Source organism: Nyctereutes procyonoides, unplaced genomic scaffold (assembly GCF_905146905.1).
Source record: "Nyctereutes procyonoides isolate TBG_1078 unplaced genomic scaffold, NYPRO_anot_genome, whole genome shotgun sequence".
In the NCBI taxonomy this organism is placed as follows: Eukaryota; Metazoa; Chordata; class Mammalia; order Carnivora; family Canidae; genus Nyctereutes; species Nyctereutes procyonoides.
The window spans coordinates 13010655-13036817 of record NW_026575035.1 but is presented as its reverse complement, the minus strand read 5'-3'; the positions used below and the strand labels follow the sequence as shown (position 1 = coordinate 13036817).

General features: G+C 38.6%; 1 protein-coding gene across 5 annotated transcripts in view; it reads left to right on the top strand.

Annotated features, from left to right (window-relative positions):
* The window catches only part of SGK3 (serum/glucocorticoid regulated kinase family member 3), a 133348-nt gene that overhangs the window by 35032 nt on the left and 72153 nt on the right, over window positions 1-26163 (top strand). Inside the window, exon 1 of one of the 5 annotated variants that reach the window (XM_055318157.1) lies at window positions 17339-17433. The exons of 3 other annotated variants lie outside the window; for them this stretch is intronic. The gene's annotated coding sequence lies outside the window, so the exon portion shown is untranslated. Of the gene's footprint in view, window positions 1-17338; window positions 17434-17695; window positions 17716-26163 lie in introns of those variants that run through there. One more of the 5 variants, XM_055318160.1, reaches the window with a different exon arrangement.

The window sequence follows — 26163 nt, the reverse complement described above, 5'->3', positions numbered from 1 at the left end:
TTTTTTTTTAAACTGCAAGTCAGTAATGGTGAAGAAAGCAATGAGTAGGTAGCAATGAGACTGCCTTCTTTCATGCAGGGCACCATCAATTCTAAGTACTATAACTTTTGCACCATCGATGTAAATCAGTGAAGAAGGCAAATAACATCTTACTGTTATTATGAACACAGTTTGACCTCACAGACCCCTTGAGAAAGTCATAGGGGTCTATGAATTATACTTTGAAAACTGCTGATGTACACGATTCATTTTAGAACTAAAACACTATAGACTGATTAAATTTTTAAGATACGTGTATGTCTTATTAATAGGACTGTTTCCTTAGAAATGAAACATATGAATGTATCTAAATAAAAACAAATAGTACACGAAGGCTTATGATGAAAAGTTACACTACCTTATGTCACCAGTCCTCTGAAGCAAACACTGTCTTGAGTAAAAATACCTTTTTTTTTAAGATTTTATTTATTCATGAGAGAGAGAGAGAGAGAGAGAGAGAGAGAGAGAGAGAGAGAGAGGCATAGACACAGGCAGAGGGAGAAGCAGGCTCCATGCAGGGAGCCTGACATGGGAATCTATCCCAGGTCCCCAGGATCAGGCCCTGGGCTGAAGGCGGTGCTAAACCGCTGAGCTACCCAACTGCCTGATTACCTTTTTATTATAGAAAATTTCAGACACCTACAAAAATAGTCTGAAGAGCCTTCATAATTAGCCTTCATAAACGTGTTGCCTGGTTTCAATAATTATCTACTTTCAGTTCAATCTTATTCAGCAAATCACACCCTCTTCCCCTGTCTCCACACTTTTGAGGCAAATCTGAGACACCAGGTCATCTCATCCTTAAATATTTCAGTATTTTTAAAAATATGTATTTATTTTAAAAATTTATTTATTTAAAAATATGTATTTATTATTTTGAGAGGGAGAGAGAACACTCAAGCAGGGTAGGGGCAGAGGAAGAGGGAGAGAGAGAATCTCAAGCAGATTCCACACTAAGAGTGGAGCCAATACTAGGCTCCATCCCAGGACCCTGAGATCATGACCTCAGCTGATGCTAAGAGTTGTTCAACTGAGTAAGCCATATAAGTGCCCCCTTAAATATTCAGTATTACCTCCAAAATATAGATCTTCTCAGAAACATAAAAGTAACATATCTTTAAAAAAAAACCACAATGATTTTTTAATGTTATTAGATATCCAGTTATCATATTTAAATTTCCCAAATAGGGGATCCCTGGGTGGCGCAGCGGTTTGGCGCTTGCCTTTGGCCCAGGGCGCGATCCTGGAGACCCGGGATCGAATCCCACGTCAGGCTCCCGGTGCATGGGGCCTGCTTCTCCCTCTGCCTATGTCTCTGCCTCTCTCTCTCTCACTGTGTGACTATCATAAATAAATAAATTAAAAAAATTAAATTTCCCAAATAGCCTCATAATTTTTTCAGTTTGTTTGGTCCAGTGAGGATCTAAATAATATCCATATATTACGATTGGTAATTGTTGTATCTTTCAAGCCTATTTTTTTTCTTTCAAGCCTATTTTTAAAAAATATTTTATTTATTTATTTTGAGAGAGAGTGAGCCAGCAAGCATGGGTAAGAGGGAGGGACAGAGGAAAGGAGAGAAGCAGACTCCCTGATGAGCAGGGAGCCCAATTCGAGGCTCAATCCCCGGACCCTGAGATCATGCCCTGAGCTGAAGGCAGATGCTTAACTGACTAAGCCACCCAGGCACTTCACTTTTAAGTCTTTTAGTCTAAGTGTTTCCTGCCTTTCTTTTTCCCTTACAATTTACATAATGAAGAAACAAGATCATTTATCCTGTAGAATTTACCAGTAAATTTTGCCGATTGCATCCCTGAAATGTCATTTATCATGTATCTCTGACCCCTATGTTTCCTATATATTGGAAGTTAGATTTGGGTTCAAATTTTTTGGCAATAATTCTTTATAAGTGGTGGTGTGTTTTTTCTTTCTAGAGACAAAATGTCTGGTTGGCTATCCAGTCATTGATCATCATTGCCTAGATGCATTAATTCCTTAGAGGTTGCAAAATGGTCACATTCTAATTCTGTTCTTCTTTAATCATTCTTCTATAAAAAGCAACTTCCCCTCATTGATAATTTGGTTACTTTGGGGCGTAATTTATATTGGAAACGCAGTATAAAAGCTTGATTCTTACCATTTATTTACCAGCTAAAAAAAAAAGAATTAGTTCCTTGGTATCACTCATAGATAATCCATGAGGTCTGTTTGGCATTTTTTAACCATTTATTTATTTATGAGAGAGAAAAAGAGAGAGCGCATGCACGAGTGGGGGAGGGGCAGAGACTCTTAAAGCCGACTCCTCACATAGCCTGATGCAGGGCTAGATCTCAGGACCCTGAGGTCTTGATCTGAACTGAAACCAAGAGTCGGATGCCACCTAGGTGCCCGTTTTTATATTTTTTTAATGTCTTTGTATACTTCTGTATTTATTGTGTTTTAGTTCACCATGGTCTTTTTTTTCTTTTTTTAAAAGATTTTATTTATTTATTCATGAGAGACACAGAGAGAAAGAGAGAGAGAGAGAGGCAGAGACACAGGCAGAGGGAAAAGCAGGCTCCATGCAAGGAGCCCGTTGTGGGACTCGACCCCAGGTCTCCAGGATCACACCCTGGGCCAAAGGCGGCGCTAAACCACTGAGCCACCCAGGCTGCCCAGTCATTTTTTTTTTTTTATGCTTGATTTTTACATCTTTGGTTAACTCTACATTGGTCCTAAAGCCTGTAGCATGACTGTAGTACTCATTTATATCATACCAGAAAGTAAGAAAGTTAAGATATTTCAGGTTCATCTTGTATATTTTCTGATCCCGATCTGCAATCACCCAATCCTACAGGAAGCCCTGGTTCATTTTAGCAGAAAGTATCTAGAGACCACTATCTAGGTACTAATGATGCTCATTTCACTTCATTTAAAATGTGCTCTTGTAGGTTCCTGGGTGGCTCAATCAGTTAAGCGCCTACCTACAGCTCAGGTCATGGTCCCAGGGTCCTGGAATGGAGCCATGCATTTGACTCCCTGCTTAGTGGGGAGTCTGCTTCTCCTTCTGCCCCTCACTCTGCTCATGCTCTCTTTCTCTCAAATAAATTAACCTTTTTAAAAAATAGAATAAAATATGCTCTTGTGCTATTGGTGAAAATGCAAACTGGTATAGCCACTCTGGAAAACATTCTAGAAATTCCTCAAAAACTTAAAAATAGAGCTACCCTATGATCCAACAATTACCACTACCAGATATTTATCCCAAAGATACAAACATAGTGATTCAGAGGGGCACCTGCACCCCAATATTTATAGTAGCAATGTCTATAATAGCCAAAATATGGAAAGAGCCTAATTGTCCATCAACAGATGAAGGGATAAAGAAGATGTAGTATATATATATATATACAATATAACTTGACTATAAAAAAAGAATGAAATCTTACCATTTGCAACAACATGGATAGAACTAGAGAATATTATGTTAAGTGAAATAAGTCAGTCAGAGAAAGACAAATATATGATTTCACTCATGTGAAATTAAAGAAACAAAACAAATGAACTTAGGGGAAGGGAAGGAAAAATAAAATAAGATGAAAATTGAGAAAGAGGCAAACCATAAGGATGCTGAACTCTAGGAAACAAACTGAGGGTTGCTGGAGGGGAGTTGGGAGGGGGGAGGAAGGGATAACTGGGTGATGGGCATTACGGAGGGCACTTGATGTAATAAGCACTAGGTGTTATATGCAACTGATCAAACACTAAATCCTACCTTTGAAACTAATAAAAATAAATCTTAGAAAGTATATTCATATGAATGAAACCATTAGTGCTAAGCTCCGGGACCCAAACTAGAAAAAAAAAACAACTCCTCTATTTATGACATAGTCTATTGAATCATGAAAATATAGTGGAAAACAATTTTCCCCCTTAGTATACAAAAAAATGCATAAAAGAGTTCCTGTAATCTCTGCCTCCATTAATGGAATCTGAACTAGTCAGTCTTTTAAAAGAAATACGTCTAATTAATCATAGATTAAAAATTACTGACCAGATCATATAAATCATTTGAGACAAATTTAAGCCCAAAGGCCTATTCCAAATTCCAATGTCAAATAAAATTACTCAGCACATCATTAATAGATGATTTTCTGCCTACAAGATTAATAGAAAATATCTGACTTTGGGGAGTTGAGAAAAGGATTAAATTGGATGTCAAAGTAGAAGATTTCCTCTCTAAGATGAATAACCTCTAATTGTTGTTTATTAAATTTTATTTTCTCTGGCCCACTGCTATATAGGGCTTCAATGTAAGTGTATCATAGGTCACTAATTCTCTTTTATAGAGTTAGATCCCCTTCACTATAACACTAATATTTATGTAAGTCAACATGGATTTAACAAAAGATACAGGGGAATTCCTGGGTGGCTCAGCGGATTGGCACCAGCCTTTGGCATCGGGCTCCCGGCATGGAGTTTGCTTCTCCCTCTGCCTGTGTCTCTGCCTCTCTATCTATCATAAATGAATAAATAAAAAATCTTTTAAAAAAAGATATATAAGGACTGTTATATAAGAATTGACAGACGCCTGGGTGGCTCAGCAGTTGAGCATCTGCCTTTGGCTCAGGGCGTGATCACTGGGCTGTGGGTATCGAGTCCCACACTGGGCTCCCTGCAAGAAGCCTGCTTCTCTCTCTGCCTATGTCTCTGCCTCTCTCTGTGTCTCTCATGAATTAAAAAAAAAAAAAAAAAAAAAACAGGGACGCCTTGGTGGCTCAGTGGTTGGGTGCCTGCCTTCGGCTCAGGTCGTGGTCCCGGAATCCGGGATCAAGTCCCGCATTGGGCTCCATGCGAGGAGCCTGCTTCTCTCTCTGCCTGTGTCTCTGCCTCTCTCTCAGTATGTGCCTCTCATGAATAAATAAATAAATCTTAAAAAAAAAAACCTGCTATATATAAGAATTATATAGAATTTGAGATACAGAAAATAACATTTAAATAGAAGTTTATACTTAATCAGTCTTTCTTTATGAAATCTTCAGGCTCCTTTATATTTCAGTAAATATATAGTCCTGTTGGTGTACTTAAGCTTTTATTGTGTTCCTTTATCATAGTTGATTTGCCATTATATCTTTAATAGTGCATTTTATTATGTTCCTGCTTCAACTTTGTTTCTTAGTCAATATACTTTCTTTAGTACAATGGAGTCAAGTTTATTCATAAGTTATCAGCCATCTCAGAATTCCAGGCACAAAGTCTGAGAAAACAGTGGAAGTTTCACATTAATCTGCTCTAGAATATTAGCATTGAGTTTCTGGGAAATTCACTGACCTTTCAAAGTCACTTTATTATACATGGTTAAGTTGTCATTTTAGAGAGGTGACATAGCATAGTGGTTGAGAGCATGTACTTTGAAACCAAAGTAGCCAGATTCCGATCCCAACTCTCCCAGTTAATAGCAAATAACATTGAGCCAAGTGATTTGGCCTTGTAGTGTTTCTTCACCTGTAAAATGGGGATGATAGTTGTGTGTAGCTCATAAGCTTATTGTGAGGATATATATATATATACACACACACATACTTATATGACTGTTGGCTATTATTATTTTAACTATTACTATTTAGAACATTAGCAATTATAAGTTGCCTGGGCAGCACAATTGGTTAAACATCTGACTCTTGGTTTCAGCTTAAGTTGTGATCTCAGGGTGGTGAGATTGAGCCCAGCATCTGGCTCTGAGTTCCATGCAAAGTCTGCCTAAGATTCTCTCTGCCTCTCTCTCTCTACCCATCCCCCACCTCAAATATATATATATATATATATATATATATATATATATATATTTTAAGATTTTATTTATTCACCAAAGACACAGAGAGGCAGAGACACAGGCAGAGGGAGAAGCAGGCTCCATGCAGGGAGCTTGACGTGGGACTTGATCCGGGGTCTCCAGGATCACGCCCTGGGCTGAAGGCGGCACTAAACCGCTGAGCCACCTGGGCTGCCCTAAATAAATATTTTTTAAAAAGAACATTAGCAGTTATTGTCAGGGATGTAAATAATTCTAACTTTTTCCTATTAGTGTTCAGAAATATGTTTCTATTTTTATCAGGAAACTGTAATATTACCTATTTATGTGATTTTCAAAGGGTATTAGACATGCTAGAATCAAATCTCAGAAAACACATCTCCATTTTTATAATGGAAGCCAAGAGGATTTGTATGCAGAAACTTATTTTATATTGATTTGTTTCTTTTAATATTATGTGCCTAATCTGTATAAGAATATTCTAAGGACCCTGGGAGTAACAGGATGAATCACATATGGATCTTGCTAATAATTATTGACTAATAGAGGACAAACAAGCAAACAAATAAATAACTCTGAGGTAGAAAGCAAGAAGTGCTGATCAAACGCTCATAGAAGCTTATAGGAAAGAGTATTCTCCACTAAAAGATTAAGAAAAAAAACTCTTGAAGGAGCTTGTATTTGAATAATGTCATAAAAGAAGAGCAGGACTTATGCATGTAGAGAAATGAGGTTCTGTGCTGCATGTAAAGGAAAGGGCTTATTTTGCTTGGAGAATGGTATATATGTAGACGAAGTAGAGTTATATGATGGTCAGATATGAAGGATCTAGGAGGCTAGGCTGATAAAATCTTATCCAGTCATCAGTGGTATATTAATGTGTTTTTCACAAAATTAAGGTGGCATTCACATAACAAAATTAATCGTTTTAAAATGAACAATTCAGTGACATTTAGTATATTTACAAAGTTGTGCAACCACTACTTCTATCTAGTTTCAAACATTTTCTTCACGCCAAATTAAACCCCGTGTCCATTAAGCAGTCATTTCCCACTTCCCATTCCCTCATCCCCCCACCCCCTGGCAACTACCAATCTGCTTAGTGTTTCTGTGGATCTACCTATTCCAAGTAGTGGATTTATTCAGGATATGCCCACTTGTGTTGGACTTCTTTCACTTAGCTTAATGTTTTTTGGGGTTCATCCACATTGTAGTATGTAAAAATTACTTCATTCCTTTTTATGGCTGAATAATATTCTGTTGAATATATATACAACAGAATTTGTTCATCCATTCATCCGTTTATGAACATTTGGTCGTTTCCATCTTTTGGCTAATGTAAATAGTACAGCTATTAACATGTACATGTGAATATTTATTTGGGCACATACATTCAGTTGTTTTGGGTATACATCTAGGTGTGGAATTGCTGGGCTATATGGTGGTTCTATGATTAGCTTTTTTTTTTTTTTAAAGATTTTATTTATTTATTCATGAGACACACAGAGAGAGAGGCAGAGACACAGGCAGAGGGAGAAGCAGGCTCTATGCAGGGACCCCAATGTGGATTCGATCCCAAGACTCCAGGATCACTCCCTGTGCGGAAGGCAGATGCTCAACTGCTAAGCCACCCAGGCGTCCCTATGATTAGCTTTCTGAGGAACTGACAAACTGTTTTCCATAGTAGCTGCACCATTTTACATTCCTACCAACCATATACAAGGGCTCCAGTTTCTCCACATCCTCACCAACACTTGGTTTCTGCTTTTTTTATTATCATCCTAATGTGTATGACACAGTATCTCTTTGTGGTTTTGATTTGCATTTTCCTAATGACTAATGATGTTAAACATCTTTTCATAGGCTTGTTGACTGTTTATATATCTTCTTTGGGGAAATGTCTATTCAGGTCCTTTGCCTACTTTTTAATTGCATTATTTATCTTTCTATTGTATTGTACAAGTTCTTTATATATTCTAGATACTAGACTTATCAAATATATGATTTGCAAATATTTTCTCCCACTCTATAGGTTGTCTTTTTACTTTCTTGATAATGATCTTTGATTCACAAAGGTTTTTAACCTTTTTTAAGTTGTTCCTCATACTTTTAGTGTCATATCTAAGAATCCACTGTTAAATCCAAGATCATGAATATTCATCTCTGTTTTCATATAAGATTTTATAGTTTTAACTCCTATAGTTAGGTCATTAATCCATCTTGAATTAGTTTTTATGTAGAGTGTGAGGTAGGAATCCAACTACATTTTTTCGCATGTGGATACCCAGTTGGCTAACCACCATTTGAAGAGACTATCCCTTCCCCATTGGAGGATCTTAGCACTCTTGTTGAAAATTAGTTGGCCATCAACATACAGATTTATTTATGGACTCAATTCTATCCCAGTGGTTTAAATGCCTATCCTTATGCTAGTACCATAATGTTTTGAATACTATAACTTTGTGGTAAGTTTTGAAATCAAAAAGCATGAGACCTTGTTCTTTTTCAATATTGTTGGTTACATAGGGCCCTTTGCCATTATATATGAATTTGAGGATCATTTCTGCAAAACAAGCTGTTAAAATTTTGATAAGGACTTCATTAAAATTGTTACAGGATTTTGAACAAAGAAAATGATGTGATTAGAATTTAATTGTCTTAGACAGTATTCTACAATATGGATAGGAAAAGGAAAAGAAAGGAGTCCGGGAGACCATTAAAAAAATTAGTACAACAGCAACGCTCAGACCTATATTATTGGAGTGAAGAAGAAAGGACAAATCCCAGAAGGGCATTTGAAGAGGCAGATTTGAAGGGACTGAAGAAATTGCTCCATTCATTTAATGATTTGCACCCCATTGTTTTATGCCCCAGGCACTGTGGATGCTATGGTAAACAAGATGGATATCTTATTTTGCTTTCATGGACCTTGGACTTGAATAGGGCAGGAACTAGGGAACAGCAAACGGTGAAATAAAGCACAAATTGTGATCACAGTGCTATGAAGAAAATGAACAAGCTACTATCATAGAGATAACAGAGGAAGGCCTATTTTATATAGGAAATTCCTCAATGAAGAACAGCTGTTTATTATTTGTTTGTTTATTTATTTATAAGTTGGCTCCACGCCCAGTGTGGAGCCCAGGGTAGGCATGAACTCACAACCTTAGATCAACAGTCAGACATTTAACCAACCCAGCCATCCAGGCACCCCGAAGAACAGCTATTTAAACAAGACCCGAATGATGAGGAGTTAGCCTGTGAGAGATCAGAGGTGTACAAAAGGAAGGATGCCTAGCATCCTTGTTTCCTAAGAAAACAAAATTATCAAAGGTTCTGATAACCTAAATGGGAAAGGGAGGGAAGATCTGGGGAGAAGTCAAAGAAGAATCCAAAGTTTTGAACTGGGTAAATGGTGGTGCTACTAATGCAACAGGCATGGAGGGAAAACCATGAAATCATTTTCAGGGGGAAGATATTTAGCAGGTACTTGGAAATTTGGAACTAGAGCTTGGGAAAGAGGTCAGGCTTCAGGTAAGTATATTGTATTCAGGGGTATGGAGGATGAAAATCAAAGACACAGCTTGGATGAAAAGCTGATTATAGTGAAAAGAGCTCAGGACTTAACATTGAAGAGCTGGATTTAAGTCTTCTCTCTCTTCTTGAGTGGTAGTGATACTTCAGGCAATTTCTCTTTTTAAGGTCACAAAGCTCTATTTGTTTATTTTGTTCTAACAATCTATTTGTCTATTTTTATGACAGTACCACATTGCCTTGATTATGATGGCTTTATAAGTCCTGAATATCAAGTAGTTTAAGTCTTTCAACACTGTTCTTTTTAAATATTGTTTTGACTATTCTAGCTTCTTTTTTTATTAAGGATTTTATTTATTTATTCATGAGAGGCACAGAGAGAGGCAGAGACATTGGCAGAGGGAGTAGCATGCTCCCTGTGGGGAGCCTGATGTGGGTGGGGCTCAATCTCGGGATCCCGGGATTACGCCCCAACCAGAAGGCAGACGTTCAACCACTGAGCCACCCAGATGTCTGGACTATTCTAGCTTCTTGATATTTCCACATGTATTAGTTTTCTGTTGCTGCCATAACAAATTACCACAAACTTATTGGCTTAAAACAACAGAACTTTATTATCCTATAGTACTGTGTTGAGAAATCCAGCACAGGTCTCAGCTAAAATCAAGCGTCAGGAAGGCTGTGGTCTTTCTGGAGGCTTTTGGAGAGGATGCCTTTCCTTGTCTTTTCCAGCGCCTAGAGGCTGCCTGCATCACTAGGCTCCTAACTCTCTTTCTCAAGTCTCTCTCTCTCTCTCTTTTAAAGATTTTATTTATTTATTTGAGAGAGAGAGAGAGAGAGGAGAGAGAGAGAGAGAGAGAGAGAGAGAGAGCGAGCATGAGCCTGAGTGGGGGAGGGGCAGAGGGAAGGGACAAGCAAACTCCACACTGAGCAGGGAGCCTAAAGTGGGGCTTGATCCCAGGATCCTGAGATCAGGACCTGAGAAGAAATCAAGAGTTGGGTGCTTAACTTACTGGGCCACCCAGGTACCCCTCTCAGTCTTTTTTTTTTTTTTTTTTCCTCTCAGTCTTTTTTGTGTGTGTGCTGGTTAGTCTGGTTTAGCAATTTGACTAATTTTTTTTTAAATTTTTATTTTTTTTAAATCAGCTTTTGGTCTCATTGATTTTTTTTCTTGTCTCTTTCATTGGTTGTACTTTGATCTTTGTTACTTTCTTTCTTTGCATAATACTTTGGTTTAATTTTCTCTTTTTTAAAAAATAAGATAGAAACTGAAGTAACTGATTTGAAAACTTTCTTTTTCTGTTATGACTATTACCTCCTAAGTACTGCTTTAGTGCCATCCACAAATGTTGATATGTTGTGCTTTAGCATTCATTCAATTCAAAATATTTTCTAGTTTTCCTTTTGATTTCTTCTTTTATCCATGGGTTACTTAGAATTGTATATTGATTACAAATATCTGGAGGTTTTCCAGATGTTTTTCTGTTACTGATTTTTTAAAAAGATTTTATGTATTTATTTATTCATGAGACAGACAGAGAAAAAGAGAGGCAGAGACACAGGCAGTGGGAGAAGCAGGCTCCATGCAGGGAGCCTGATATGGGATTCAATCCCGGGTCTCCGGGATCAGGCCCTGGGCTGAAGGCAGTGCTAAACTGCTGAGCCACCTGGGCTGCCCCTGTTACTGATTTCTAATCTAATTTCATTGTAGTTAGAGAACATACTTTGTATGCCTTAAATCCTTATAAATTTACTGAAACTTGTTTTGTGGTCCAGCATATGGTCTATCTTGGTAAATATCTTATGTGTACTTGAATTATATTCTTGTGTCTTATAGTGACCTATGAATGTCAGTTATGTTAAGATGATTAATAGTATTTTTTAGGTCTTTTATATCTGCCATGGTCTGAATGTTTCTGCCTACCTTCAAATTCATATACGGAAATCTTCACCTTCAAAGGTAATGGTATTAGTAAGTGAGGCCTTTGGGAGGTAATTAGGTCATGAAGGTGGAAGCCTCATGAATTGGATTAGTACTCTTACAAAAGAGATCCCACAGAACTCCTTATTTCTTTCTACCAGGCTAGGACACAGAGAGAAGATGCTGGCCATAAAGCAGAAGAGGGCCCTCACTCAACCATGCTGGCTTCTGGATCTTAGACTTCCAGTTTCTAGAACTCATGAAAATTAAATCACAGTTATTTATAAGCTACACAGTCTGTAGTATTTTGTTATGGTAACCCAAACTGATAGGACAATATCCTTGCTGATTTTTTTCTACTTGTGTTATTATGAGAATTCTTAAAACCTCTAAAAATAGGATATTCCTATTTTTCCTTCAAGTTGTTTCAGTTTTTTCTCATTTAGGTATATAAATGTTTAGGACTTTTATGTCCTCAAGATGAATTGGCCTCTTCATAATTATGAAATGACTTTCTCTTTCCCTGGCAATATTATTTGCTCTGAAGTCTACTTTATGTGATAATGTTTTAGCTGCTCCAGCTTTCTTTTGACTAGTGTTAGCATGGTATATTTTTTTCCATCCTTTCATTTTAACTTATTTGTGTCTTCATATTTGAAGTATAGTTTTTTGGAGGTGAAATATAGTTGGGTCTTGCTTTATGTCTCCAGTAAGACAGATTTTAATTGGATTGTTTTGGTCATTTCTTTTAATGTTATTATTGATATGAGTTAAATTTATGTCTGTCCTCTTGTTACTTGTTTTCTATTTGTCTTACCTGTTCTTTGTGTTCTTTCCTCTTTTTCTAACTTATTTTGGATTGAGCATTATGCTTCCATTTTTTTCTCCTTGGTTGGATTGTCAGTTATAATTCTTTCTCTCTTTAATGGTTATTTTAGTGTTTAAGTATACTTCTTTAATTTATTATAGTCTATCTTCAAATGAACTATGCCATATCACTTATAGGATGCTTACACTTAATACAGAATATATCTTTCAATAATATACTTCCATGACTCTCCTCTCAACCTTTATGCTATTGTTGTCATACATTTTATTGACATGTAGGCTTGTAGGCCCACAATAAATGATTACTATTGTTTTAAAAAGATTCAAATTGTAAAAACCTCAGTGACCCCTCTTGTTACTATTTCCACTGTTCTTCATTCCTAGTATACATCTGTATTTCCAGAAATTTGGAGTCATTTTCTGTCTGTCTGGTGGACTCCCTTTAACATTTCTTGTAGTGCAAGTCTTCTGGTTATGGTCTTCTAGCTTCTTTGCATCTGAAAAAAAATCTTTATATTCTCTTGAATTTTGAAAGATAATTTTTGCTGGGTATAGAATTCTAGGTTTACAGCTTTTTTGTTCAGTACTTCAAAAATGTTGCTCCACTGTCTTTTTCTTGCTCTGTTTCTGACAAGAAATCTGTCATCTCAACTCTTGTTTCTCTATATATAGCATGTCTTTTTTTTCCTGTGGCTGCTGTTAAGATTTTTATTGTTGGTTTCTAGTAATTGTATTATGAAATATCTTCTTGTAGTTTTCTTTATTTCTGGCATTTGGATGCATCAAGCTTATCAGATCTGTGGGTTTATAATTTTCATGAAATTTTGAAAATATCAGTCATATTTCTTCAAATGTCTATTCCGATCTCCTTTCCCAACCCCACCTGTATCCTCTCCTTTATGGACTCCCAGCTGCAAATATATTAGGCTGCTTAAAGGTTTCCCATAACTTACTGATTCTCTTTTCTTTTTAATTTTTTTCTATGGTTTATTTTTGAAATTTTATATTGTATATATTCAAGTTCACTAATCCTTTCTTCTGCAACGTTGTTCTTCTGTTAATCCCATCCAGTGTATTTTTCACTCTAGAAAAATTGTTTCCATCTCTAGAAGTTACATTTAGAAATTTTTAATACCTTCTTTATCTCTACTTAATTTTTTTAGTATATTATCATTATAATAACTGTTTTAATGTTCTTGTCTGCTAATTCTAAGATCTGTATCAGTTGTAAGTTTCAGTGATTGATTTTTCTTATTATGGGTCATATTTTTCTTTGTATGCCTTATAATATCTGATTGAAAGACAGATGTTGTGACTTTTAGCTTGTTGGGTGCTGAATATTTTTGTATTTCTACAAACATGCCTGAATTTTAATTTGAGACCCATTTAAGTAACTTAAAAAGTAAGATTCAAAAGGATCAAACTATTTTATTTATTTATTTTTTTCAGCAGCACCCTAGCAGCATTTAGCCTAGGGCTAATTACTATACAGTACTAAGGCAAGACTCTTCTAAGTACTCTATATCATCGAATTGGGAGGTTTCTAGTTGGCCTGCTGTGAATGGCCACTATTCCTGGCCCTCTGTGAGTGCCCAGTACTTTTCCTTCTAATGCTTTAAGATGGTTTGTTCTTTCCTTGACCTTGAGTACAGGCATACACTAATCAGCACTGTTGATTTCTCAAGAAAGAACTTCTGTATATCCCTGGGATTCTCTGTGTTGTTAGCTTGTCTCCATATCTGAGTTGTGAACTCTAGCTGTCTTGTTCTCCCTGGACTCACAGCTCTTGGCAGTTCCCTCTTTTACTACCATTGCCTTTAAGTTCTCTAAAGGTAATAAGCTGGGGCAAATCTTGTTCATTGCCTGATACCCAGTATCTTGAAAACTGTTGTTTTATATATTTTGTCTGGCTTATTTTTGTTGTTGTTGTTTCAGGTGGGAGAATAAATATGGTCCTTGTTTTTACATCTTAGCTGGATGCAGAACTTCCCCCAAGGCTCTAATCTTAATAGTCATTTCACATTTTTAGAAGAGGAAGAGAAACATTCCAAGAGTCTATAACCAGTAGTCTCTGGTACAACCAGTCTATAAAATGAAGTGTGACTGTTGTTTAATCTCCCTTTTTAATGCTTTTTAAAACATCCAGAATATTATAAAGGTTTGCTGTGAGTAGTGTTTTATAGATTGTTTGGGCCAGATTTCAGAGCTCTGGGGTCTCCTTTAAACATGCCAGTGACATTTTCAAAACACAAGGGGCCATTGATAGATTGCAAATCAGTTTTCACTCTTACTTGGTAGTCATTCTGCAAACTTGGTTCTGCTTCTACTTTTGTCATCTGGGTAAGTTTGCAATTAAAGAAAATTTACTTTCTAAAGATGTTAGTAGTATGTAAGGCCCCCTAACATAGGCACTTTACTGTGATTTGAGGGTTTATTTCTTGGACACTAAAAACCTTTCTAGTTCAACTCTAAGAAGTGCTGTGTGGTTCTTGTTTATCTTATTCTTAAGAATTTATTTGAAATTGAAGGGGAAACTCTACGATCTTATTTGCATAAAAAGAAAAGACCAGTATTTTAATTAAAGCAAAGGAGAGAGAGGGCTTAAGGAAAGCTGCAAATAATTATAGACTAATGAATATACTTTTAAGCACTTATTATGGGTATGTCCCTTGTTTTGGTAATGGGGTGACAAAAGAATGGGTCAGCTACTTTTTATTTTTATGTATTTTTGGAAATCTCATAGATTTAGTTTTCAAAACAAGTCTTATTAATATTAATTATTAATAGTAATTTATTTTCCTCTTTCTTTCTTTCTTCTTTTTATTAAGTAATCTCTACATCCAACATGGGACTTGAACTCTTGAACTCAAGACCCCAACCAAGATGAAGAATCACATGCTCTGCTGACTAAGCCAGCCAGGCATTGTTGTTTTCCCTTTTAAAAATCAGTCACATCTAACTGAAAGCTTTGGTTAACATGAAGTAATTAGTGTTATTTCAGTGTTATATAATTTCAGATAAAAACAGAATCTTGGGGCACCTGGCTGGCTCAGTTAGTGGAGCATGTGAGTCTTGATCTTGGGCTTGTGAGTTTGAGCCCCACGTTGGGTATAGAGATTTCTTTAAAAAGAAAATTTTTTTAATAAAAAAATTTTTGCTGTTATAGGTAATTTGAATAGCCTAATTGTAGATGAATATATAATTTCTTTTAGGCTTTTTGAGATACTGAAAAGAGCTTTTTCTTCCTTAACTGGCTGGGGCCTAGGGTTATTCAGTAAAGAGCTTACAGTTTAGTTTTGGAACTAAATATAAATAACAGAAAAAACAAAACAAGGTAGGACTACTAAGTGCCACATTGAGTGGTATCCCCTAAGTGTTATACAGCGTTTTATTGGATAGAGAGGTTCCTGAGCTGAGCTATTTATCATAATCTGAACAGGTAGCTAGGACGAGAAGTATTCTGAACTGGGAAGCAGTGGATACAAAAATGTTCAGTGGCAGGAATGTTGGCTGTATGTTGTGGATACTGTACAGTGGGGAAACAGTCCTCCAGACAGTGTAGTTGGAGATTAGGTAGAAAAAATAGGTAAGGGTCAGATCTAACATCCTGAGTTCTTTGGTTTTTGTACTTTATACAGAAATGGCAGTGAAAATGAGAAGGTTCATTGAAGAGACTCTGGCATGGAAAAAGCTAAGGGACTGGTGACCAAATGTGAGGATTGAGAGGGAAAAGTCAGAGGTTTTGAGCTAGGACAAGAGTCTTTGCAAATAGAATAGTCAGAAAGGAGAGCTTGAATGAAGTGATGCCAGAAATCAATGAAGTGATGCCAGAGGCTTTTTCTAAAAATTTCTAGTTTCTCTGTGTAGCTCCTGACTGAACGGCACTTTCTCTATGGTCCTTTGCCCTTAATTGTTGAGCCTGGCAGGATGAAATCTAGTTTGGAAGGGCATTTAGAAATCATGAGGTCACCTGGCCTAATCTCTTTTTTTTTTTATTTTAAGATTTTATTTATTTATTCATGAGAGACACACACAGAGAGAGAGGCAGAGACATAGGCAGAGGCAGAAGCAGGCTTCACGCAGGGAGCCCGACGCGGGACCCAATCCCGGGACCTGATTCTGGGACCCCAGTATCAAGCCCTGGGCGGAAGGCAGGCGCCAAACCAATGAGCCACCCAGGGATTCCCCCCCCCCCCCCGGCCTAATCTCTTTATTTTACAGATAAGCAGATGGGAGTGCGGGGCTTCAAATATTGTGATTTACCTTAGGACCACAGGGCAAGGCTGGCCTCTTGGCAGTTTTCTGAAATTCTTCCAGCAAATACTGCTTATTGGCAAAATGAGCCTTGTGTTTCCCCAAGATAATTCAATTAGTGTTTGACTTGATTCCTCAGTTTTTCACCTTCAAAAATCAAATAAATTAATAGTTAAAATAATTCCTTCTGAGTAGTCTGATTTTTTCCTTTATCCATAAATGTAGTCGCACTCCTTGTAGTACACCATGGGGCATCAATGCTGAGCTCAGCTGGATGTAATGGGTCTGCTCTCTTGCAAAGTGCCTGAGCTATTTGACAGGAGAAGGAATGATTACCATTTAAGTCTGGAGTGATTCCTACTGAGAGTCCTTTACAGGATTTTTTAAATGAAGAATAAGGATATGTGGTAGAGATCAGTAAAGGATTTGCTTCCTTTCTTTGTCCCTCTAAACCCTAGTTGCTGTGACTTCTGGTGCATAGAACCCTGAATTCATGAGTCCTGCCTTGCCCGAGGAGAATGATTAGCTAATGATCTGAATAAATGAGCCTCGTTGCTTTAAGACGTCTCACCCAGTCCTACACCTCCGTTGAAACCTGGGGAAAGCGCCTTCTCTTTCCTCTCCCAAAGCCTCTTTTCTCATCTTACCACGTGGCTGTCTGTCTTACCACGTGGCTGTCTGTCTCCCTTTGCCAGTTCCTTCTGCCTGCGTCCCGCACTTCCTCCCAGCGGGTCACGCACCCCCATGCCCTCCCCGCCTTATTTACTTAGCGCCTCGGAGCTGCGCAGCCGGCGGCTCTGCTAGGGTCCACCGCCTCCTGGCGAGCCGGGGGCGGAGCTGAGAGCCTAAACCCCGCCCCTAGCTTCGGGCGGGGCCAGCGGCCGTGGCGGTTCCGTTGATTGGTGTGGGCGGAGCCTGGGCCAGGGGCGGGGCCAGGGGTCGGGCCAAGGCGGGGAGGGTGGTGGGCTCCGCTGGGGGTGGGAGGCGCGGCGTGGAGACCCGTGGAGCGCGGCGCCGCTGTGGTCGTGTTTGCCGCTCGCTATGCGTCGGGCGAGGGTCCCCGAGGGTAAGTGTGGGCAGGGGTCTGGGCGCCGCGAGCGCCAGGGCAAGGGACCCCCGCGGGCGCGTTCGAGCCAGGTGAGGCTCGGCGGGACCCCGGCTGGACCACTTCCGTGCTTAGTAGGAGCGCGTGGTGCGGGTGGGCGGCCCTCTGGCGTGACCCCCCAGAGGGAGGGAGACGCGGGGTCTGGCTCTAGTTTTGCAGCACTTGTTCTCGGCGTTACCTCCGGGACAGAAAACATTTGCGTTGGCTCCACACACCTCCTCCCTAAATCTCGAGAGACCTCAGGTACTGAGATTTTATGTTCTTTAAAATACATTTCTAGTTCGTGGTTCAGGACTGGAGGAGAAACTCCATAGTGAACTTGGCGGTGCAGTTTTATTTTGACTTTGTGTTATTAGGTTTGCAAGAAGAGCGCGACTGGTAATGGGACTGTTATTTAAGCAAGGACACCAGGATTACGTAGGCGGTGTATCGTGGAGGTTAGACTCACAGGCTTTGAAGCTAGAATGTCTGGGTTTGAATCTACTTCTTAATTGTGAAAATGTGTGCTATCTGCTTACTTTCTCTATGACTTCGTTTCTGCATATGTAAAATAAGGATAATGATAGTTCCATCCTTACAGGATTGTCATGAGGATTAAATCAGTTGGTACTTAGTTCCGCGTGGTGCATAATCCACAGTAACCTTGGTTATTTTCTTTATTATACATTTAGATGTGTATTAATTTTCAAAGCTGTCAACACCGGAAAACCTTTCTGCACAGTTGTGGCTAGAAACGCTTGGGGATTCCTTTGGAATTTCAGAGACTGAATCCCACCAGATAAGGTCTCATTACTTTTCTCACCTCCTAGAGATGTGATCATCCACCTGATTTCAAATCTAATCCACTCTCAAATGATACAGAAGCCTCAGAGCCTTAAAGACTGTTCTAAAACAGGGATGAGGGATCCCTGGGTGGCGCAGCGGTTTAGCGCCTGCCTTTGGCCCAGGGCGCGATCCTGGAGACCCCGGGATCGAGTCCCACGTCGGGCTCCCGGTGCGTGGAGCCTGCTTCTCCCTCTGCCTGCCTCTCTCTCTCTCTGTGTGTGCCTATCATAAATAAATAAAAATTAAAAAAAATTAAAAGAGGGATGAAAAAAGCACTTTCAGAGGGGATAACCTCATTGTAAACACCACCCTCCAGTAGGTTTAAAAGGTCATGTCACTTTTATACAAAGCTTACAAGTTTTGCTACTTGGGATGGGTGCTTATTTGCACTATTACTGCAAAAGGAGGTATACCAGTGAATCGAAGTACATAAATAAACTAAACATCATAGGAACCATAACTAGCCCATAGAATTTCAGAATTGAAAGGAATCTGAAAAATCGCAACAGCTACCCTTTACAGATAAAGATGAGGCCACAGGATTCAGAACCAATAAAATTCATAGCTCAGACTAGAATTCAGCTCTGCTGAACAACAAATTATAAAATCAAAGAATGATATTACTTCTGATTTTGATAATCGTACTGTTTTTATTTTTGACAGTTTTTGTGGTGCTGTGAATGGTTTTTCTCTCTGCAGCATCCTCCTTGGTAGCTTAATTGCATGATTCATAATCATTCTTTAGCACCTTTGATTTAAATTACAAGTCCAAAAGTTGCTACATCAATGATTGCTTTGAGAACAAGATGATTGTCTTCTTAAGCTTTGTACAAACATGTTCTAACAGTGCTTTCGTTTTGTTGTTTTAAAGTGTAGTCCTTTCTCCTATGTAGGGAACATCAACAGCCAGTGTAAACAAAATGACCTACTAGGCAGTTTGTTATCACTGTGTTATTGGTGAAGTTTTCTTGATCTGGTAGGATAGAGTCAGGAAGTGGAACACTGAATGCTAGCCCAAGGAAATCGGACTGGGTCAAAAGAGATACACTGCAATTGCTGCTAACTTCAAAAGCATCACAGAGTGAAACTATTTGATGATATTGGTGTGTTAGTTGCTGACTCTTTTCTGGCTCCTTGTGTGGTTCACTCCCTCACCTCTAGGTATTTGTTTAGATGTCACTGTTTCAGACACTCCTAATTAAAATTCTATACAACCCCACTCTTCCTATAATATATATTTATCTCTTTATTTACTTGTTGATTATCTCTTGTCTGCCTTTAGAGGGTAAGTTCCATGAGGGCTGTGGTGCTTGCCAGTTATGTTCACTGCTGTATCCTAAGTGCCTGGAAACAGTGCCTGGCACCAGAAGATGTCAGATTTGTGCATCTGATGCAGACATTTCCAGCTAGGGCTATTAATTACTTAAACCAATTCATTGTCCTTTTGCCCTGCTCTCCCCTCCCCCTATTTCTAGTGATTTCTTCTGGTTACCAGGAATAAAACCTTGAGGCAATGTTAATGCCTCCTTTTACCTTGCACTCTACATGCAAATAGCTATTACTTATTTCTGTCAATTTTTTGCAAACCTGCCATTTCTATTGTTGCCAAACCCTATTTCTTCAAGCCCTCCTCCATTTCATTCCATTCTCTCCACCTACAACCTTTCAAGTTCCCTTTTACATCCTTATCTGCAGAATGAAATCCAGAGTGAGAAGCCTGGCATTCAGAGTTCTCTACATGATCTCAAATGTACTTTTCCAGCATGTCTCCTATATGTAAGAAAAGTGATTTCGATTTTATGCTTATAAATATGAAAGTAAAATAAAGCTTTAATGAGAATGCCATGTAAAAGCCCAAGGTGTTGCTTCTTGACAGTTTCTCTTTCTGTTTTTATGGAGTAGATCTTTTCCTGTAAATGGGCAGGAATTCAGACAAATTTGATGAATGGCTCTTCTCTGTACCGAGGACTTTTGCTGCCCTCTCTGTTTTGAGTGCCCATCCTTCAGATCCTCCCTCACACGTCACTACCCAAATACCTAGATAAGTTCAGTTGGAAGTGTTTTTTTTCTTCCTATGAATTCTAGAAACTTTTCATGCTTTTCTTAGAGAATTTATCACAGTCTGTTTTGAATTGTAATTCTTTGGGCATTTATCTTTTCTTTTTTTGCTACATATGAGCTCCCGGAGGACAAGAATCACGCACACACAAATTCCAGTTACTTTTTTAAGGAAAAATAAAGCACCCACTTCTTTGTTTTTTAAGTAAACGTGAACTTGAAGTTCTATTTTATAGGTCTTTAAATCATTAAATATTGAGCTTCAACAATCATTTCTACAATATGGACAATTAGGAAGAAGGCATGGGGAAATTTAATACTACATAAAAAGATCCAAATGAGAATATTGCGATCTGGATTCATAGAAGAGGTGCAAGGAGAATAACATGCCCAGCACCCACATAGTTGGACAGGCAGAAATTTAAAAAGATCCAGAGTCACTCAGAAAACCATTAGGGCAAGACAGACATTATTGAGCAACATCTGCAGCTTTGGATTTTCTTGTGGGGAATTATTCTTAAGCTTTATTTTGTTTTTGCATCTCTACGCACAAGTAATACTGTCACTTTGCTTTGTTTTCTGAAATGGGTAAGACAACTTTCTCTTCCTCTTTCTGGTCTGCAGAAAGTAGTTTACCTTCTTTCCCTTATTTTTAAACTAATAAAATGTTCATACTTCTTTCTTATTTTCCTGTATATATGGAGAAGATATATGTCAGAAGCTCTTAGTTCTTCAGAGAAAAGAATTAGAAGATACTTGAATTTATCTATTGTGAGAAGCTTCTGGTTTTATTGCTTGATATCAGCATCTAGTTTAATATATTTTGTTTTATTTCATTACCAACATATCCTTGCACATATCCCAGTTCAGCTTTTATTTTACATGTGACTTTTTTTGATAAATTAAAAACCTGTCTCTAGAACATTTCTGAAATTTAATTTTCTCTCCTGTTGCCTCCCAAACCTTGACTGGGGTTTTTCCTATTCTAGGGCATGCATTAGCCTGACTTACTTTCTTTGGTCTTGATTTTCAGTACTTACAGGTGTCAACGAAATTTATTTTACCATTCCTAGGATGAAGCTGCAGTTTCTATTGGTAGAAAAGAGTTGGTAGGGAAAATCTATATAAAAGTCCTAATTTTTAAGTTTTTATTTTTTTGTTTCTAAAAATATTATTTATTTATTATCTGAGACACAGAGAGAGGCATAGGCAGAGGGAGAACCAGGCTCCTCACAGGGAGCCTGATGCAGAGCTCGATCCCAGGACCCTGGAACCACTACCTGAACCAAAGGCGGACACGCTCAACTGCTGAGCCACCCAGGCGTCTCCCTAATTTTTTAAAAGTTAAAACTTTAAAAATCTTCATGTTATTTTTACTAATAAATAGCTAATACAAGATCAGGACTTAAAGCTAATATACTACAATTTATTACTTAATTATAGCATATTAATTTATTACTTATAGTATGTTTTAAATATGTAATTGGTTGTATGTTTTGTCCTTGGGGAATTTCTTCTTATGTGCTAACCAGTAAACTTTTACTGTAAGAATCATAAAAGCAAATATTTGCTTGGAAGTAAAGTTTCCTTTATCACACTGTATAAACATCTGTGTTTATCCTGAGCTCTCCTGTATTCAAAAGCCTTAGTGCACATCAGATAGGATCATTCATACAAATAATGAAAGATGGGGCACAGACTAATTACATATTTCTAGTACCTGGTAAACACTGTGTAAGTTATCTGTTAAATAAATTTATATTTTTCAGAATTTTGTTAGGATACTGTAGTGTATTAGTACGTTTAATAATGGAATTGATGTTAAAGAGGGAAAAGTTGATGATTCAGGAGACATTAAGGAATGATGAATCATGGTTACTTTGAAGATCTCACACACTTTGGCAAATTGGAATTTTTACATGCCTCCTTCCACATGTTTGTTGAAAACATAAATGAAATGTGTACCACAAAGTGCCCAGCAGTACGTAAGTCGCAATTTCTACAAGCTAGTCGGGGAGGTTCTCAAGCAATATCTGATCTTAGGTGATTATAAATGCTAAAATGGAAAAAAAAAAAAAACAGAATGATGACAGATTACTTTGAGGAAGGAGTGCTGTAGTTAGGTGGTCCTGAAGGCTTGTTGCAGGAATTGGGATTCGAAAAAAGGCCTCCGTGTGAAGAGCTGATGAAGAGCTGAAGGGAGAGTATTCTAGGTAGAGGGGACACAGGCACAAGAGCTAAGATCCGAGAGTGCTCAGTGTGTGTGAGAAGTAGGAAGGGGGCTGTTCCCATAGGAGTCTGATGAGTAGAGGGGTGGGAGGCACTGGTGGGATGCAGCTGGAGAGATAGGAAGAGGTTAGACCATGTGGGTGCTTGTAAGCTAGTAGCAGTAATTCAGAGTTTGGATTTTATTCTAAGGGCAGTGGGAAACAATGGAAAGGGTTTAAACAATGGGGTGAAAATACCAGATTTATAGTGATTAGGAAAATGACCTGGCTCCTGCGCAGATAACGGATTGCAGGGATAGAGTGAAAGCAGAGATACCAGATTGGAGGTTCTCTAAAGAGACTGTGAAATGCGATGGTGATTGTTGTCTTTATGGGGGGTTCTTTGGTGGTTGGGTGTTTTGTTTTTGGTTCCTTCTCAGTTTTCCCAGCCTTCCCAGCCTTCCCAGCCAGAGCAAAGCTTCCTAGGACCTGCAGTATTCCACATTCGTTGTTCTCAGGCCTCATATAGTCTTCCATCCACCCATCACTCTGCCAGTGATCACAGTCCTCCAGGAATCATCCTTGAAGGTGTTCTGTGTTCCCATCTTCCTGGAACATGTGCTGGGAGTGTGCTTTCCAGTGGAAAAGGGTAGGAAGCCAGGAATAGGGCAGGCATTCTGGTAATAGGGAGCCCAAGACAGTGGCTGTAGGAAGCTGAGAAGGATAGCAGAGCGTTGCACCTGCAGGTAACATCTAGAACTGAAACCGGTGAAGGGACATGTTACCAGTTGGACTCAGTTTAGGACCTTCTTCCTTAGTCTGGCAGCTGTGAATCTAGTTTTGGAAAACAGGACTGTCAGCTGTTGCTTCTACCTCCTCATTCAGTCCTTTCCTTAAATATCAGTATTAAATGGAACCAGTTTCAGAGAACCAAGAGACTCATGAAATTTTTGTCAAGATTTTTGGATACTCCTGTCAAATTGTTGGGTGCAGACTTCTTTTGTATTGTGTCCCTACATTGTGTCCCTATTGATATATGACCCGCCCATATATCACTTTTCTTTATCAAAAATCAGGATAAGTAAAAGGTACCTCAACTTAGAGATATAATAAACCTTGGAAAAACCAGGACTGCTTTGTGATTGCAGAATGAGGGAAAAATCAAAGAGGGGGTGGGGTGGGAATTAGAGGAAGGATATATTAGTAAGAAAGGAAAACAGGAAAAGTTGTGACTGATTCATCATGTAATATGTGTAGGGTGAAAGTTATTATGTATCTTCCATTGGCAGATCCTGTTAGATTTTTCTCATCTATTCTGCAGTGAATTTCATTTGCAGATGTGACAAAGATGTGCTTTGTTTGAATTGGATGTGTTTGGAGCTAGTATTTTGAAAGGTGGAAATCAACAGATACAGAGTATATACTATTACAGTAGACTTTCATTAAGGTAACCAGTTAGTTTGGAGTAAGAATTTTCTAAAGTACTTTTAGTGTAGTTTAGAATGAAACCCAACTCTCTTGGCCTGTTCCCTTCTCAGAAGTAATTCCTGCCCACATCCCCATGCCCAGTTCCTTTTCATATTCTCTGGATGTATCCCCATGTTCCAGATCAGTCCCTGTGCCATGCCCCTGGTCTGTACTTGGATTTTCTTTTGTCTCTTCCTTTGTCAGTTCCCTCGTTCAGGACCTTTGTTTCCATACATCCAGCACCCAGTCCTGTCCCCCTGCTGAAGAAAATGTTTAGCCCTTCCAGCTCTACTTCCTGCCTTCTGGAAGAGTATTGTTCTTAATCTCCCTTTATGCCTTAATGTGAATCTCTGAACCCCCCTCTGCCATATTAGTTAAGAGTGGATAGTAATACTTAAGAATGTATGGGTCCTGAAATTTGGGGTAGGGTCTACTAGTCAGTACCAGATAGTATCTGTGATGTGTGAAAGAAATGGAGTTAAGAACTTCTCTGCTTAAATTTTAGAGGTGAAAAGCTGGAGACTCTTAGGATTTTATGAAACAGTTTTTTGGCTGTCTGAAATAAAGATGGACAAGATCTAGGACAGTAATTGCATATAATGGACAAAAAGATGGGCACAATGATGAAGGGAAAACATGCTTTTAAAAAAAGCCTTAACTGATGTTAACTATCCTGGAATTGAAATAAAAAGCTTAATTTGGGGCAGCCCGGGTGGCTTGGTGGTTTAGCGCTGCCTTTGGCCCCAGGGGCCTGATCCTGGAGATCCAGGTGGTTTAGCACCGCCTTTGGCCCCAGGGGCCTGATCCTGGAGATCCAGGATCGAGTCCTAAGTCCGGCTCCCTGCTTGGAGGCTGCTTCTCCCTCTGCCTGTGTCTCTGCCTCTCTCTCTCTCTGTCTCTCATGAATAAATAAATGGAATCTTTAAAAAAAAACTTAATTTGTAAAAAGCCTTTATCAGTGGCTGTCTATTTGAAGAAGTATTTGTCGTCAAAATTTTAACATAGCATGAATTTGGACAGTTTTCTATCATGGTGTTTCATCCATATTTCTATTTTTTATACCCCAAAATAAAAAAAAATAAATCTATTAGTGGTTTTTTTAATACTTCCTTTTTAAAAAACTATATCCTGTGATAGCATCCTTTTTTTGTGTCCTTATTTCATAATTTAGCCATTGATTGTCCTTGTGTTGGGGCCAATACCCAGGGCCTCTTCTGCACCACACTCTTGGTTAGATGTTGGCATATGATGTTTTATCTTGATACAGTGCTACACAAACCTGACCCTCCTGGTGGCAGAATCAGAAAGCTGCTTTTCCTGTGCATGACTTTCTTTCTTTAACCTGATAGCTAATGGATTTTGAAGAAAGAAATGCATGCAGGGGAATTGAGAGACAGTGTGTGCACACCGGGCTCTCAGGTCAGAGCTGTAATCACCTTACTGTGCTGCCACCCAAAGATGTGTGAGAATGTGGATCTTGCAGCCTAAGTTTGTTCATCTGTAAAATGCAGATAAAGGTACTTCATGAGTCTCCATGAGAAGCAAGTGATGTGTTAGATGTAAGGCAAGCTTAAAATAGTGCCTAGCATTAGTACTTCATAAATATTAGTTTCTTAATCCCAACAGTATTGACATCTTGAGCTAGATAACTTTGTTGTAGGGGCTGTCCTGTACGTTGTAGGGTGTTTAGCATCATCCTTGACATGTAGCCACTTAGCAACTCCATTAAGTTGTGACAACCAAAAATATCCCCAGGCATTGCCCAGTGTCCCCCTGATGAGAACCACTATACATAAATATAATATTTACTAGCTATTTGTCTACCTTTGCAAATCACAGTCCCTCCTAAAGTCTGGCTGGTCCCTGAAAGTTCTCTTCTCATCTGACCCGCTTCTTTTTGTCATGTTGGACTTGTCTGAGTTGATTCACTGGATGAATATCAAGATTAGGTGAGCCGGGTATCCCTGGGAACCAATCTACAAGACTATATTGTGACTCTTCAACAGATTGAAGGCAGATGATTTTTTTTTTAACATCATCTCTCTACCCAAAGTGGAGCTCAAGCTCAATACCCCAAGATCAAGAGTCCCAAGGCCTACTAACTGAGCCAGCTAAGTGGCCTCCCGCCAACTCC